General features: G+C 36.9%; 1 protein-coding gene and 1 pseudogene across 3 annotated transcripts in view; both read right to left on the reverse strand.

Annotated features, from left to right (window-relative positions):
- SPIDR (scaffold protein involved in DNA repair) overlaps nucleotides 1-17,918 on the reverse strand; it is a 388,722-nt gene that overhangs the window by 204,291 nt on the left and 166,513 nt on the right. The window lies entirely within an intron of this gene.
- LOC123825862 lies at nucleotides 12,834-12,945 on the reverse strand (annotated as a pseudogene).

The raw sequence follows: 17,918 nt of genomic DNA on the forward strand, positions 1-17,918 counted from the left end.
AACCACCACATCCATTCAGACTGGTTGCAGGGGCAGAAACACGAAAAGGTCTGGTCGCACATCCACATGTGGCGGATAAAAAACAGGAAGGATATCTCAGGAGCAAGGAGTCCCAGTCCAACACCAGGTTCCCAAGCCCAGGGTCCCAGTGCCAGGAAGATAAGTCCTCATAATTTTTGGCTTCAAAAACCAGCAGGAATTGAGTGGGTGGAAGAAACTTCTGGAGTCCCAAGCAGTTCCTGTTAAAGAACCCACACATGGACTGACTCAGACTCACTCCCTCTGAGCTCCACCACTGGGGTAGCAGCTTAAAAGGCTCCAGAGGCATACAAGAAGGAAGTAAGGTGTATGGCATCAAGGTGGGAGCTGGGGGACAGCTTTCCCCAGACAGAAAGGTGGCAGAGGCCATTGACCTTTTCTGAACCCTCCCACAACTGAGCCACAGAGCCACCAGGCAGGTGCCATATCTGAGACTCCATCAATCTGCTAACACTGTTTGCTCTGCCCTGGATATCTCCTGAGACTCCATTCCACCCAACTTAAGGGCCCACCCAAACCGTTAACCATGACCTTGCCATACTAATGGCAGGTCTTGGCTCATGTTTTACAACTTCCTGAATCCTATCAAACAAGTAACTACTGGCTTCAATGAGCCCCCAACACCCAGACCTCTTGTAAGTGGTGCCAGGCATGGTGCTACCAGCAGCCAACCAAGATTCAGTTTGGCTTTGCCTGGGAAACTCTAAGCATAAAGTAGCAGCCATCTCAGGTTGCTTTATAGCTCATGCAAGGAAGCCCTGGGCAACCTGGACCTGAACCACCTGGGAAACCCCAGAGCTTGAGCACCCAGTGGACAGCCACAGGCCAAGTCACAGTAACACCACCATGCACAAATGCCCTTGCATAACTGCTCCTTCACAGAAGATGGAGGTTGGTGGCCACTGGTCACAGCCAGTCCTTGTAGCTAACTGGCCTAGGTAAATCCCTCCCAGTGATCTGCCAACAGGAAGCAAGGCCCACCTACAAGACGGTGCCATGTCTGGCAGCACACATGAAGGGCGCACTTCAAGTACCCAGCTTGGGTGACAGGAGAGTCTGTGCCCCTAGACCCTACAGGGCACCTACTACATTAGGCTACACTATCAAGAAAAGGAGTCATAACAACTCTACCTAATACATAGAAACAAACACAGGGAAGCTGCCAGAATGAGGAGACAAAGAAACATGGCCCAAATGAAAGAACAGATTAAAGACTCCAAAAAAAGAACTAAACAAATTGGAGATAAGCAATCTATCAGATGCAGAATTCAAAACACTGGTTACAAGGATACTCAAGGAACTTAGTGAGGACCTCAACAGCACAAAAAAGATCCAGTCAGAAGTGAAAGGAATAGTAATTGAAATAAAGAACAATTTACAGGGAAACAACAGTAGAGAGGTTGAAGCCAAGAATCAAATCAATGATTTGGAACATAAGGAAACAAAAAACAACTAATCAGAAAAAATCAGAAAACAAAGAAAAAAGAATCTGAAAAAACCAAGATACTGTAAGTAGCCTCTGGGACAATTTCAAGTATTTCAACATTCCCATCACAGGGGCGCCAGAAGGAGAAGAGAAAGAGCAAGAAACTGGAAATCTATTTGAAAAAATAATGAAAGGAAACTTCCTTAACTTGGTGAAGGAAACAGACACCAAGTCCAGGAAGCACAGAGGGTCCCAAACAAAATGGATGCAAATAGACCCCCTCCAAGACACATCATTATTAAAGTGGTGGGGAGGATCCTAGATGGAGGCATAGGTGGTCGCACTGTACCTCCTTGCGCAACCAAAACTAAGGACAACAAGAATTTGCAAACAAAAAACAACCAGAACAGAGAAAAATGAACCCAACGGAAGTCTGTATACCATACTTCCAGTCCGGTAAGGAGGGGCGGAATCGGAGACCTATGGAGAGGGGCCGAGGGGTACTGGCAGGAAAAATCGGTGGCTGGCAGACGTGAGCGTGCGGGGTGCAGACCGAAGATGACAGCTGACGGACCAGTGGCAAATCCTGGGCGCGGGAGGCAACCAGCAGACCCAGTGAGGCGTGCAAGGCAGCTGGCTGTCCGCAGCCACACATTCGCAGGCAGAACTTAGAGAAAATGGGCAGCGTGACACAGACCTCGCAACCCAGGGACCCAGCACCAGAAAACAAAGCCTAAAGGTACCAAAACACCTGTGGGAGCTGAGGCCGGGAGATTCTATCAGCCTCACAGGAGGCTCCTTGGAGAAACCCACAGAGTCCGAGAGAGTGCACAAACCCACCAGCCCGGGAGCCAGCACCAGAGGGGACCAATTTGCTTGTGAGAAGTGGCAGGGGAAACTGGAATCCTGGTGAGAGCTGAGCAGGCGCCAGTGTTCCCTCTCGGACCCCGCCCCCACATACAACATCACAACCCAGTGACTGAGGTGCCCCACCCTTGTGAACACCTAAGGCTCCGCCCCTCATATGTAACTGGCGCAACCAGACCAAAGGAAAAAAATAAAATAAAATAAAATTAAAAAGATGGCTCAAACAGAGTTAAAAGCCCCAGAGCCAATTTTTTTAAGTGACCAAGAAATAGCCAACCCATCAGATGCACAGTTCAAAGCACTGGTGATCAGGATGCTCACAGAATTGGTGGACTTTGGTCATAAAATCCATGAAAAAATGCAGATTACAATAAGTGAAATGAAGAAAAATGCACACGGAACCAATAGTGATGGAAAGAAAACTGGGTTTCAAATCAATGGAAGGGAACAGAAAGAGGAAAGGAACAACCAAACAGAAAAGAATGAAGAAACAAGAATTCAAAAAAATGAGGAGAGGCGTAGGGACCTCCAGGGCACCTTTAAACGTTCCAATATCCGAAGGGGAAGAGGAAACACAACAAGTGGAAAAGTTATTTGAACAAATAATAAAGGAGAACTTCCCCAATCTGGCAAGGGAAATAGACTTCCAGGAAGTCCAGGAGGCTCAGAGAGTCCCAAAGAGATTGGACCCAAGGAGGAACACCCCAAGGCACATCATAATTACATTATCCAAGATAAAAATGAAGGAGAGAATTCTAGAAGCAGCAAGAGATAAGGGGACAGTTACCTACAAAGGAATTCCCATCAGAATGTCAGCTGATTTCTCAGAAGAGACCTTGCAGGCATGAAGAAACTGGAAAGAAGTATTCCAAGTCATGAAAGGCAAGGACCTACATCCAAGATTGCTCTATCCAGCAAAGCTTTCATTTAGAATGGAAGGGGAGATAAAGTGCTTCTCAGATAAGGCCAAGTTAAAGGAGTTCATCATCACCAACCCCTTATTATATGAAATGTTAAAGGGACTTATCTAAGAAAAAGAAGATAAAAAATATGAACAGCTGAAAAAGACATCAAACTCACAGTTAGTAACAACCATACCTAAAACAAAAGCAAACTAAGCCAACAAAGAGAACAGGAGCGGAACCACAGAAATGGAGATCACATGGAGGGTTAGCAACAGGGAAGTGGGAGGAGGAGAGAGGGGGAAAAGATACAGAGAATAGGTAGCGTGGACAATAGGTAGAAAATAGACAGGGGGAGGGCAAGAATGGTGTGGGAAATGTAGAAGCTAAAGAACTTATGACACATGGACATGAACTAAAGGGGGGGAATGTGGGTGGGAAAGAGTGGGCAGTGGGGAGGGGAGTGAAGGGGGAGAATGGGACAACTGTACTAGCATAATCAATAAAATATATTAAAAAATAATTAAAATGGCAAAGGTTAAAGATGAAGAGAGAACCTTAAAAGCAGCAAGAGAAAAGAAGTTAGTTACCCACAGGGAAGAGTTCCCATAAGACTGTCAGCTATTTCTATAAAGAAACTTTGCAGGCTAGAAGGGACTTGGCAAGAAATATTCAGAGTCATGAAAAGCAGGGACTTATAGCCAAGACTGCTCTACCCAGCAAAACTATCATTTAGAATAGAAGGGAGAATTAAGAGCTTCCCAGGCAAGAAGAAACTAAAGGAGGTTATCACCACCAAACCATTATTATATGAAATGTTAAATCAACTTATTAAAGAAAAAGAAGATCAAAACCATAGACAGCAAAATGGCAAAAATACATATCTATCAAGTGAATCTAAAAAACACACTAAGCAAGCAGGAAGAACAGAGACAGAATTATGGATATGGAGACCTTTATGATGGTTGCTAGATGGGAGAGGGCCGTGGGGGATTGAGTAAAGAGGTGAAGGGATTAAGTACAAATTGGTGGTTACAGAATAACCATGGTGATGTAAATTACAGAGTAGGAAATGGAGTAGCCCAAGAACTTATATGCATGACCCAGAGATATGAACAGTTGTGTGGGGGCTGCCAGAGAAAGTGTCATTGCTGGGTGGAGGGGGGCAATAGGGGAAAAATTGGGATAACCGTAGTAGCATAATCAATAAAATATAATTAAAAAGAAAAAGAATGATCAGTGCTTTATGTGTACTCAATCTTTTGAATGCTGAGCTTGAGCCTTGGAATTGACTTACATCTCCTTTACCACTGCTTCCTTGCTTCTCTTGCATGTAGATTTGTACATTTGTTGAAATCTTGTATTTTTAAAGTCTTTTAAAATCCCTTTGGGGACAAGATAGGATATATAAACAAATGTGAACTGGTGACTTAAGTCCATGAAGAATCAAAAATTCTACAGGGATAGAGGTAGTGGTCCAGGAGTGACAAGTCACTGGGCAGGTAAGATATACAAGGAGTGAGATACCTGCCAGGAAAGAGAGACTGAAGGCAACAAGTTGAGAACTAGATAGACCACTGACTGGGCTTCCAACTTAGTATTTATAGTTCAACTTCAAATACCATTTTTTGAGCTGCTACTACTTACTGGCAACCTTTTGGGTGCTTACACATGGCATTTTCATAACCTCCTTGGACTGCTCTGTGTCACAGCTGTGGAAAAGAAGAATCTTGGCAATCAAACAGCTTGCCTGTGCATATTTAACATCCTGATTTTTTTCCAGCTTAGGTGGTTAATATAGTTGACCTTGGTACAATGAGGTCTTGACTACTCCTGTAGTCAAAAATCTTCACATAACTATTGTTAGCCCTCTCTGCACATGTGAATTTCCAACTGCTGAATTGACCACTGAACAACACAGGTTTGAACTGTGTGGATTAATTAGTTAAACTGTGTGATGCAATTTGACAGCACAGATCACCTGAAAAAAATCTGTGATAAGCGGACCTGCACAATTCAAACACCATTGTTCAAGAGTCAACAGTAGTGCTCTTAGAGTCTGACAGATATATGGGAATTTTCCCATGCCTTTGGGACACTGATGGGCTTTGGTACACCCTCAAATAGTGGGAGTCACTAAGAACAAAGACAGCAGCTTGGACAATCACAAAGGTTTGAGAGGTAGCTAAGAGCTCAAGCTGGTCTGATTTACGAGGTGCATATCCTACAAGAGTCCAGTTTATTAAGACTGGGAGAAGTGGCTGTTTAATGCACAGAAACTAACACAGAGAGTCAATAAAGAAAGCAAGAATATGTTCAAAACAAAAGAAAAAGATAAAATCTCTATAAACCAACCTTAATGAAAGGAGACAAGTGACTTATCCAACAGAGTTAAAAATAATTGTCCTATAGATACTCACTAAAGTCAAGAGAACATTGCATGATCAAGGTGAGAATATCAAAAAAAAGATAGAAATATAACAAGGTACCAAGCAGAAATTATAGAGATGAAGTACAGAATAATTAAACAGAAAAATTCATTAGGGGTTTAAAAACAAGCAAGGTTGAACAGTAAAATAAATCAGTGAACTCAAATATAAGGCAGTGGAATTCATTCAAACAGAGGAGAAAAAAAGAATGAAAAACTGAAAATATTTTGAGAGACTTATAGGACACCAGAAAGTAGACCAATATATGTGTAACAGGTGTCCCACAGAGAGAAGAGAGAGAGAAAGAAAAATAAAACCAAAAAAATATTGATTGTAAACTTCCCTAACCTGGGGAAAGAGATATGCAGATGCACTAAGCCCAGAAGTTCCAAATGAGAACAATCCAAAGATGCAAAATGAGACACATTATAATTAAACTATCAAAATTTAAAGAAGTAGGAAGAATCTTAAAAACAAGAGAATACAAGTGTGTTATGACAAGGGAAGCCCCATAAGTCTCTCAGTGGATTTTTCATCAAAAACCTAGAGGGTCAGAAGGGAGCAGATGATATATTCAAAGTGCGGAAAGATAGTAACTATTGACAAAAACACTCTACCTGGCAAAGTTCTTCAGAAATGAAGGTGAGATAAAGAGTTTAACACATAAAAATAGCAGCATTTCATCATTAGATTGGCCCTACAAGAAATGTTAAAGGGAGTTCATTAACTTGAAATGAACTCTAATCAGTAACATGAAAGTATAAAACTCACATATAAGATTAAATAATAGTTAGTTTAAAATGGTCTAAAATTGTAGTGGTTGTGAATAAATTACTGATAATTCTAGCATAAAGGTTAAAAACAAAAGTATAAAAATAACTATGATTATAATGATCTGTAGTAGATACACAATAATATAAAATGTGAATTGTGAAATTAAAAGCAAAAATAGGGAGAAGTGTAAAAATTTATGATTTTCAGAGTGTTCAAGCTAGGTACAATAGTTATAAACTTAAAATAGACTGTTAGAACTATGAGAGGTTTTATGTAAATGTCATGGTAACAACAAAATAAAAATGTATAGTAGACACACAAAAGGTAAAACAAAAGGAATCAAAATATACCACTACAGAACATCACTAAATCACAGAGAACCAGAAAGAAAAAAAAGAAAAGAAAAACAGTCTCACAATTTTAAAGAATGTAAGAGTAAGTCTACATCTATCAATAATAACTTTAAATTCAAGCAGATTAATTTCTGCAATGAAAAGACACAGGTGGAGATGGGTGGGACAGGAGGGCATGGTGGTGGGAAAATGGACACAACTGTACTTGAACAATAAAATACATACATACATGCTTTGTTACAGAAAAAAATAAATTTATTGAGATCAGAAAAAAAAAGACAAAGTGGCTTACTGATTTTAAAAAGAGCCAATATCATGCTGCCTAAAAGAGATTCATTTCAGTTTTAAGGGCACACACAGACTAAGTGAAGAGATGGAAAAACATATTCCATGAAAATGGATGCCAGAACAAACTGTATTTATGTCAGACAAAGTAGACTTTAAGACAAACACTGTAAGAAAAAAAAAAAGATGGTCTCATTATATAATGATAAAGGGATCAGTTCAGAAGGATATAAAAATTATAAATGCTTACATACCTAACACAGAAGCACCTAGAGAAAAGAAGAAAATGTAATACACATGAAGAGAAATAGCAAGACAATAATAGTGAGAGACTTCAATACCCCACATTCAACATTGAAAGATCATCCTGACAGAAAATCAGAAAGAAACTATTGGACTTAGACACATTACATCAGGTGGACTTAACAGACATTTACAGAACATACCACTTAAGAACAGCGGAACACACATTCTTTTGAAAAGCACATAGAATATTATCCAAAATAGATCACAGTGTTTTGAAACTAGAAACCCATTACAGGAAGAAAACTGGAAAATTAACAAATATTTGAAGATTACAAAACATGTTCCCAACCAGCCAATGGATCAAAGAAGAAATCAAAAGAGAAAAAAAAATACCTGAGACAAATGAAAATGTAAACAACACACCAACACTAATAAAATGCAGGAAAAGCCATTCTAAGAGGGAAATTCAATGTGATAAATGCCTGCATTATAAAGACAAAGATGTCAAAAAAATCCCCTAAGTTGAAGCCCAAAGTTATCATATTATTAAAGATAATAATAAAAATCACAGTGGTAACATATGATATAGAGACTAAAATGACAATAAAAATGATCAATGAAACTAAGAGCTGTTTTTTTAAACATAAGAGAAAAAGATAAACGCAACAGTCAAACCTTTAACTACACATACAAAGAAGAGGATTCACATAAATTTTGTAAAATCAGATATAAAAGAAGAAGAACATTACAACTGCTGCTATACAAATACAAAGGATCAATTTTAGTCCAACATATTGGACAACCTAAAAATACAGATAAATTCTAGAAATGTACAACCAACTGAGGCTGGATCATGGACAGACAGAAAATATGAGCAGATTAATTAAGAGTAAAGACAGTGATTTAGTAATCAAAACCTCACAGCAAACAAAAGTCCAGGAGCAGATCGCTTCAACAGTCAATTCTACCAAATACTTAAAGAATACCAAAACTTCACAACCTGTTCCAAAAAACAAGATGAGGAAACACTTCCAAACCCATTTTACAAAGCCAGAATTATCCTGATACAAAAACCAAACAAGAAGAATATCACAAGAAAAGAATATATAAGTTATTATCTCTGATAAACATAGGCAGAAAAATTCTTGACAAAATATTAGCAAACCAACTACAATAATACATTTAAAGGCTCCTACACTATGTGGGATTGATTACAGGGATGCAAGGATAGTTCAAACATCTGAAAATCAGCTACTGTGGGATATTAAATTAACAAGATGAAAATGAAAAATCATATGATCATTTCAATAGATGCAGAAGATGCATTTGACAAAACTCAGTATATATTCATGATACAAACTCTTAACAAACTGGGTAGAGAGGGAACTTAACTCAGCATACTAAAGATCATGTATGACAATCCCACAGATGATACTATACTCAATAGTATCATCTGTGGGATACTATTGAGATCAGAAAAAAAAAATACATAAAGTGGCTTACTGCCTGAAAAGCTGCAAGCTTTTCCCTTAAGATCAGGAAAAACACAAGGATTGCCTACTCTCACTACTTTTCTTCAACATAGTACTGAAAGTCATACTGAGAGCAATCTGGCAAGAAGAAATAGAAAACATACAAACTGGAAAGGAAATAGAAAACACAGAAGATTCTACTCCCTGCCCCCTGCCACAAAACCTGTTTGAACTAATAAGCACATTCAGTGAAGTCGTAGCTTACAAAACCAATACACAAAAGTCAGTTAACATTTTTATACCCTAAAAACAACCATTCCAAAAGTGAAGTTAGAAAACAATCTTAAAAATCTCTTTGAAAGCATGAAAGAGTCAAAGCAATCTGGAGAAAGAACCAAGCTGGATTTCAAACTATTGCAATAAAAACAGACAAATGGATCAATGGAATAGAACAGAGAGCCCAAAAATAAATCATATATACATGGTCAATTAACTTCTAGCTAAACAGTTGAGAATATACACTGGATAAATACCAGTCTCTTCAATAAACGTTCCTGGGACAACTGTACAGCCAAATGCAAAAGAATAAAATAAGACTTCTATCTTATACCATATGCAAAAACTAAGTCAAAGTAGAATAAAGATGAACACAAGACCTAAAACCATAAAACGCCCAGAAGAAAATACAGATGGTAATTTCCTTTACATAGGCCTTGGTGATGGGTTTTTGGATATGACACCAAAGGCAAAAATAACCAAGGAGGACTATGTCAAACTAAAAAGCTTCTGCACAGCAAAGAACAACACCAGCACAAATGAAAGGGCAACTGAATGGGAGAAAATGTTTGCAAATCATTTATCTGATAAGCAGTTAATTTCCAAAATACATACTAACAAACTCCTATGTGCCAATCAATGGATGACTAAAGATGTGTATGTATTTACACATTATAGAAAAACACACTTATATACACATACATGTATACATATAATGGAGTCTCTTCAACCATGAAAAAGAAGGAAATCTTCCATTTCTGACAATATGAATAGAACATTATACTCACACAGAGAGAGACAAATACTGCATGTTGTCACTTGTATGTGGAATCTAAGAACAGTAAGTTAAACTCATAGAAACAGAGTAGAAAAGTGGTTGCTAGGGTTTTGGGGGGACACAGGGAGAGTTGTTAAAAGCAGGTAATTTTCAATTATTAAGATAAGTAAGTTCTGCAGATCTAATGGAAACTATCGTGACTACAGTTGATAAAACTGCAAAAAATTAAAATGTGCTCACAACAGAACCTAAATGTTCTCACCATCCCCCAAAGATAAATTATATGTGAGCTTTGAGGTGATGATGTATTAAGTAACTAGATGAGGGGAAACTTTCACATTGTAGATCAATCACCATGATGTACACTTTAAATAACTGTCAATTTCTTTTGTCAATTATACCTCATTACAGCTGAAAAAAATCAGATGGTTAAAATGCTAACTCTCCTACATAAAATGCACTAGTAGCAGTTAGTTCCAACTTAAACGTTTTCTTATAAATTTTATCTAGCTTATGTTTTCCAGAGAAAAACTAAAGTTGGGATGTGGTATGAGTTTGATGGATCCCACCCAACTTACAATCTTTACACACACCAGTTTGAGATGTAGACAGAGTTTTACTTAGAGTAATGCAAGGCTCTTGGAAAATCAGACTTGGCATTTTGCACAAACATATACATTATTTCTTACTTTGGTTTAAAATACCAATGGATTTTTTTTTTATTTGAGATTTTGAGATAGCCTAAAATTTTCAAAAGGCTTTAGCCTAAAATTTTCAAAACGCTTTAAGTCAATTTTGATTCTTAGGCAGTAAGATGCAAAGGCTTTGTTTTATTCTTTCTGATTAAAGGAATTGGTCTACATGGCAATGAGTGTCAGAGTTGCTCTTTTAAAAAGTGCATCTGTGGTTACTTTAATACAATTATGTTCAGGGCACCTTTTTCATAATTCAAAATATTGATGGTATCATATTATTTATGTAGTTCAGAATAGAGTAGAAATAACTTTAAAAAGGAAACAGTTTTTCTCATCAGCAAAACTGAGTATTAGCCCTGGCTGGTATGGCTCAGTGGACTGAATGCCAGTCTGGGAACCTAAGGGTCAGTGGTTCGATTCCCAGCCTAGGGCACATGCCTGGGTTGTGGGCCAGGTTACCAGTAGTGGGTGCATGAGAGGCAACCACACATTGATGTTTCTCTTTCTCTCTCCTTCCCTTTCCCTCTCTAAAAATAAAGAAAGAAAATCTTTCAGAAAAACTGGGTATTAAAAAAAATCTGGAGATGTACTGAGTATCTCAAGTGATACCCAGTCAAATGGGTATCAAGTGGAAGGGCAATGCTACAAAAGTATCTGTAGACACTGAGAACTCAGAAATACATTTATCTTCTGTAGAGCTGATTTGTTCAAGGATGGTTAATAGAAAATGAATATATGACCCAAGAAAGAATATACATAAAATATCGGCTTAGCAGTAGTAAGCGAAGAACCTAGTAAAACTTGTAAATAAGTTAAAATATATAGTAATTAACAAAGTTAAAAAACTAAATTCTTAAGTGACTAAGCATAAAAAGTAATGAGAGAAAAAGGAAATAATAATGTGCTAAGATTCTGCCCTTTTGGTAAGGCAGGATATAGAAATTAATTTTAGAAGTTCATAGATTAACCCACATTTCAATGGGCATTCTAAAAAAGTAAAAATAACCACTTAAGCAATAGAAAATAAATGAAATAACTTCTAAACCTTCTAGAGGGAAAAATACAGGACAAAAAATGATCCATTTAATAAAAAGATGAAATGTAACACTTTAAACTTATAACTTTCTAAGCAGAACAATACCGACTCAGGTTCAATACTATATAAACAGTCAGCTCTTGTATATCTCCATCTCCTCTTCTTTATATTGTTATTGTTACAGATTTCATCTTTATATACTGTATACTCATTAACAAAAATGTATAATTAGTTGCCCATGCATTTGCTTATTAAATAAGAAAAAGAAATTACAAACAATACTAAAAGCACAACACATGTGAAGATCACTGGTGGCAGTCCCCTGGAGTTTAGATATGAGACCAGCCCATCTTCCCATGAAACAACACTAACTTTTCAATGCCTAAACTCGCAGTTCCGATAGCTCTAACAAGACTGTCATGTTGATAGGATATCTGTCAGTACACCCAAACATATGAAGTGAAAGAAGCAGTTTTAATGGAACTTTCCCATGAGCCACTTCTGAAAATATACATCCTTTTGAAAATTTTCAAGGTAAAACCTTTTTTGTAACGACTACTCTTAAGCTGGTATTTTCTGATATTCACAGATCATTGAGTGCTAGGAACAACTTCTGGAAGAAAAAATTTCAAGAGGTAATCATAACAGTCTATATTTTCTCTTAAATTATCTGTAGTTTTAAAAAAACATTTTATTGATTTCTTTTTAGAGAGCAGAGAGGGAAGGAGAAAGAGGGGGAGAAAGACATTAATGTGTGAAAGAAAAACATCAACTGGTTGCCTCTCACATGCCCCAACTGGGGACCAGCCTGCAACCCAGGAATGTGCCCTGACTGGGAATCTAACCAGCAACATTTCACTTAGTGGGGTGACCCAACCATCTAAGTCACACAAGTCAGGGCTGATCTGTAATTTTTTAAAGGTAAAATATATAACTTTTGTTAAAATGAAACCAATTAACCAAGAAAACAGACCTGTTTTTTTCCTAGTTAGAACATTATATCAGTTTATTTATTTACTTTTTCATTGCTTTTAGAGAGAGAGAGAGAGAGAGAGGAAGAGAGAGAGAGAGGAAGAGAGAGAGAGAGGGAGAGAGAGAGACAGATGTGAGAGAAACATCAATGAGTTGCCTTCTCCTGTGTGACCTGACTGGGGGTAGAACCCACAACCTGGTATGTGTCCTGACTGGGAATCAAACTAGTAACCTCTCAGTCTACAGGGTGATGATCCAACTGAGCCGCACCAACCGGGACAGAATACTGTATCAGTTTAGTTACAGCACTCCTAATTGGACAGAGGCTGTATCAGATATTCAACTGATAAGAACAGATACTACACTTGATCTTAGCCAAAAGGTCGAAAAGTGATCAGTGTGTGATTTTAAAAAAACACTGTATGACCTTTACAATGATTATTTCAATTATGAAGCATCAGTCTAACAAATGTAAGTCCACTCTTCAATATTTGGTATGACTTACACATAAAAGGCAGGAAAGAAGTTAACAAAACAATGTGTGACAACAAAAGGATAGAATGCACTATCCTTCATGAGTACATTCCAATCAGGCTGTTTCTGGCAAACTTGGAAGGATATGGGAAGATGGTTAACTGAACTGGAGGCCTTTGTTGAGCCACCAGTCTACCCTCCCTCCCTAACAGCTTTCCCTAAACTAAGGGAGAAGGGGCCAAAGATGATAATTATTCAGCCATGTTTGTCTTCAGACGATATTAAAGCAGCATTGCAGACAATATTGCTGCTTTCAAATAATACAAATAAAGATATTCTTTTCCTAATAGAATATTTTATTTCCCTTTGTCACTTCCTCAGTAGTTGAAGAGATCTATAAAACATTTACCTCCAAAACAAAGATGCTTCCCTAGAAATCTAAAATAACTTAAGAACTATTTCAAAGTTTGTTTTCTAAAATTAAGTGTCCATGACAGTACTGATAAAATGATTATAGACACAATCCAAGCAGAACCAAGAATTTTGAATGTTAATTATGACCCAGCCACAGTCTGGCCCAATTGCCTTAATCAAACAACTATACTTGTCCAAAAGAAAAAATATGTAAAATGGTAAATGACCTCTTCACAAAGGCAAAGAGCTGACCTTCAGTGCCATTAGAAAGAGGCCCAATGTTCAGAGCACTCTGAATGTGACGCTGTGATTGAGGTTGGAATAATCCTTTAGGCACTGGCATTTCCCTATTTTACTGTTTGGATTATTCTTACAAGATTGTATCTCTAAAATAGCTAGGGATGGCATTTTTATTGAATAAAATTATTAAGTTCATAATTACTTAAAATTCATTTTCAAATTATGACTTTCAAATCTTCTCAAAACATCCATGACTATTCTATATAGCATTAAGAGAAACCCTACATAAAAAAATTATAATATGTTTAGGATTTGTGGTCAATCTACAGAAAACAGAACTTTTACTTAGCAGTCATTAATCAGAGTAGTTTGATTTTTTTTTTCCTTCTGGTCAATTTTCTTCACCCAATAAGGAATCCTGGAAGGATTCTACAAGGTTACCATGCTAGGCTATGATAGAGAATATGTCTCAAGAGAAAACAACAGGAAGCCCAGTGATTATGCCAGCTCATATTTTCTTTCTCTGTTTAGCATTAATTTAGCAGGCAAGCAGTGCTGATAAGTTAACACTGCCTATCTCTGCTATTGTAAGTCCTCTGTCCTATAAGGCTGTGGAGAGTGAAAACTTCCCAAGCATTTTTGTCTTTGTTGGGGTATAAAGATCTAGTAATCTATGTGCTTTCATAGTTACAAATTATTCTTACCCCCATATCTGATTCCTTAAAAATGAGCTGGTTATTTAATTTCAAAATCTTCCCAGAAAATATGAAGATCATCTGGTCACATTGATTTTGCAAAGCCAATTTTCACTTATGCCACAAATCATACCAGCCCTGTACTCAAGAAGCTCACAGTGTGGGAGGAAAGAACAGAAGTGTAACTGCGGGTAATTTTCTGTTAGATGTGCTGAAATGGAGGCATGTGGAAGACACCCATGTGCCACATAAAGATACAGCAACCAGGGTTTCTTTGAGTTAGGTAGAAGATGGCAAAGAAGGTTAAAAATAGAAGAAGCAGAAGTACAAGTTTTGTCAAGTGGACTAGGGCTGTGCGAAAGGACACTCCAGGAAGAAAAAACAGTGCCCACAAGGACAGGAAAACACAGCATAAACCCTCAGTGATCACAGTAAGCCATTATCATTTTGAGAACAAGATCAGCCAAAGGGCATCTCTGTTTGATCTTCATCTTGATCTTATAGATTATAATTATGCTGAAAATAGGAAAAGAAAAAATATTTAAAATATTTTCCTAAATCTTCTTTATTCCAGCTAGTACATGTGCAAGAATAGCATGTACACTTCTGTAATGTGAACTCTCCGGAAATGAAAAACACAACTGTTTATAAGACCATTTGAGCAAGAATAAATATGTATTAATTTATGAAACATAGTATTTATGTTCACATTATGTTATTTAACCTAATGGGTCTCAATGTGCTTGTGTATCTAAAAGAATTAGAATGCTGAGTGGAGTGTCCTTAAAGAGGGACACACTGGGAGAGCAATGCAGTGACACCTCTGACCCCTTCTCTGTCCATGAGCTCACAGGCCAGCAGTTCATCACCAGGAATTCAGGGGCTACGCTCACTACGAACCCATGCCTGGAAGACTATGACCAAACAGGAGAAAATTTTTAAACAGTGACACTTTTTGTTTGTTTTTCCAATCTTTACTTTTGCAATAAAAAATACACATGAGCCAATCAGTAGGCTGCATTAAATATGAAGCATTCTATTAATTCAATAATGTTTAATATTTCACCATAAGTTTATTGATTTAATTGTGATGTTCTTAGTAAGATTCCAAACTAAATCAAAATTGGCTTGTATTTCTGCAAGGAGCCACTTGTGTTGTTATATCAAAATTAGTTATTTTTGATATCAGTGATGTCTAGTTTCTCTGAAGTAAATAAACCTTGCTCTAGACAGGACAAGTACAGTATTCTCTGGCTCTAAAAAGTTATTCTCTCCAGAAACAAACCAATAATACATCTCATCTTAAACCACTTAGCTCACCCTAGTAGAGTAATCTAGGAAGCGGTGTTGTACTTGATCCTTTGAAACCTACATTATTCTGTTATATTACTTAACAATTCTATGTAGAATTTTCACCTTTTACATGATTTTCATATTCAATAACTGTGAAGTTGAAGCCTCTGGACCACACAGTTATAATTATATTTCCATGTCACAGAGAAATATATGTGGAAACAATCAGGTTTATAGTGGACCATTTTATTATTTATCCTCAGTGACCTTGTGAAATGGCAGAGCAGATCCATCTGCCATGTTACAGATGATCATAATAAGGCTCAAAGCAATTATTGTAAATGCAGAGTTTGGGCCTTAAATTCTGTCAAGTACAATCTCAGTTCTCTTCCCACCAAGGTCCCTTGAATCTAAAAAAAATCAACATTTTTCTTTGGTCCTATGATTTGCAAATATTTTTCACTTAATATGGGTTGTCTTATCACTCTCTTGATGCTGTCCTTTGATTCACAAATGTTTTTAATTTTTAATGAAGTTCAATATTTTATTTAATATACTTTTTAATTGCCTGTTCAAGAAATCATTGCTAAATGCAACACTATGAAGATTTTCCCCTATATTTTCATCTATTTTATAGCTTTAGCTTCTACGTTGAGGTCCTGGATTGTTAATTTTTTTATATGGCCCAACATTCCTCTTCCACATGTGGTTATACAGTTTCCAACCATCACTTGTAGAAAACACTGTTGTTCCCCATTTGGTCTTGACACCCTTGTCAAAAATCATTTCACCATATGTATAACAGTTTATTTTGGGGCTCTCTAATCTACCCCATTGTTCTATGTCTCTGCCTTGATGCCAGTACCATACTGTTTTAATTACTGTAGCCTTTGCACGAAGTTTTAAAATCAGGAAGTGTGAGTCCTCCAACTTTGTTCTTTTTCAAGATTGTTTTGGCTTTTTGGGATTCCTTGATATTCCACATGAACTTCAGAATGGGTTTTCTCCTCCTAGAGAATAAGTGTTTAAATTATACAGGGATTGCAATGACTCTGTAGACTGCTCTGAGATGTATTATCATCTGAAAAATATTAAGGCTTCCATTTGATAAACATGGAAAGATTCCTATTTATTTTTTTCTTCCTTAATTTTTTCTAACACGTTTTCACTGTACGAGTCTTGCATATTCTTGGCTAAATTTATTTCTAAATATTTTATTCTTCCTAATTGTATATAAAATGTTTCCATAATTTCCTTTTTTTGTTTTGCCCATTGCTAGTATATAGAAATACAACTGATTTTTGCACATAGATATATATCCTGCAACTTTACTTAATTTATTAGTTCAAACTATGTGTGATTTTGGGGGGTTTTCTCCATATAACATCATGTCATCTACATGCAGAGGTAATTTTATTTCTGCAAACTGGATGTCTTTACTTTCTTTTTCTTGCCTAACTGCCCAGAATAGAACTTTCACTACTATGTTGGACAGAAGTGGTGAAAGGCAGGCATCCTTGTCTTGTTTCTGTGCTTACAGAAAAAGTTCCAGTTTGACACCATTGAGGGTAATGTTTATTTATTGGTTTTTCACAAGTGTCCTATATCAAGCTGAAGAAATTCCTTTCTGTTCCTAGTTTGTTGACTGGTTTTAGTTATAAAAAGGTGTTGGGTTTTGCCAAATGCTTTTTTTTTCTTGCATCAACTGAGATGATCCTTTTCTACTTTATTAATTAATGTGGTGTATTTCAATGACCTATTTCAAATAAGGAACCATCCCTGCATTCTGGGAACAAATCCCACCTGAATATGGTGTATAATCCTTTTCAATATGCTGCTAAATTCAGTTTGCTAATATTTTGTTAAGAATTTCTACATTAATATTAAGAAGGGATATTGGTCCCTAGATCATTTTTTTGTTATCGTCTCTGTTAGCTTTGGTATCAGAGTAATGCTGGCCCCACAGAATGAGTAAGGAAGTGTTCAAGTTTTGGGAAGAGTTTGAGAAGGACTGGTGCTAATTCTTCTTTATATGTTTAGAAAAGTTTCCTGGTTATGGTTTTTTCTTTGTTGGAAGATTTTTGCTTACTGAATTAATCTCAAACTAGTTATAGTTTCAGGTTTCCTATTTCTTCATGAGTCAATTTTGAAAGATTGTATGTTTCTAAGAAACCATCCATTTTATCTGAGATATCCAATTTCTTGTCATTCAGCTGTTTAAACTATTTTCTTTTTTTAAATCTTTTTTATTG

Source organism: Phyllostomus hastatus, unplaced genomic scaffold, assembly GCF_019186645.2.
Source record: "Phyllostomus hastatus isolate PE091 unplaced genomic scaffold, TTU_PhHast_1.1 phas_contig_65, whole genome shotgun sequence".
Lineage (NCBI taxonomy): Eukaryota > Metazoa > Chordata > Mammalia > Chiroptera > Phyllostomidae > Phyllostomus > Phyllostomus hastatus.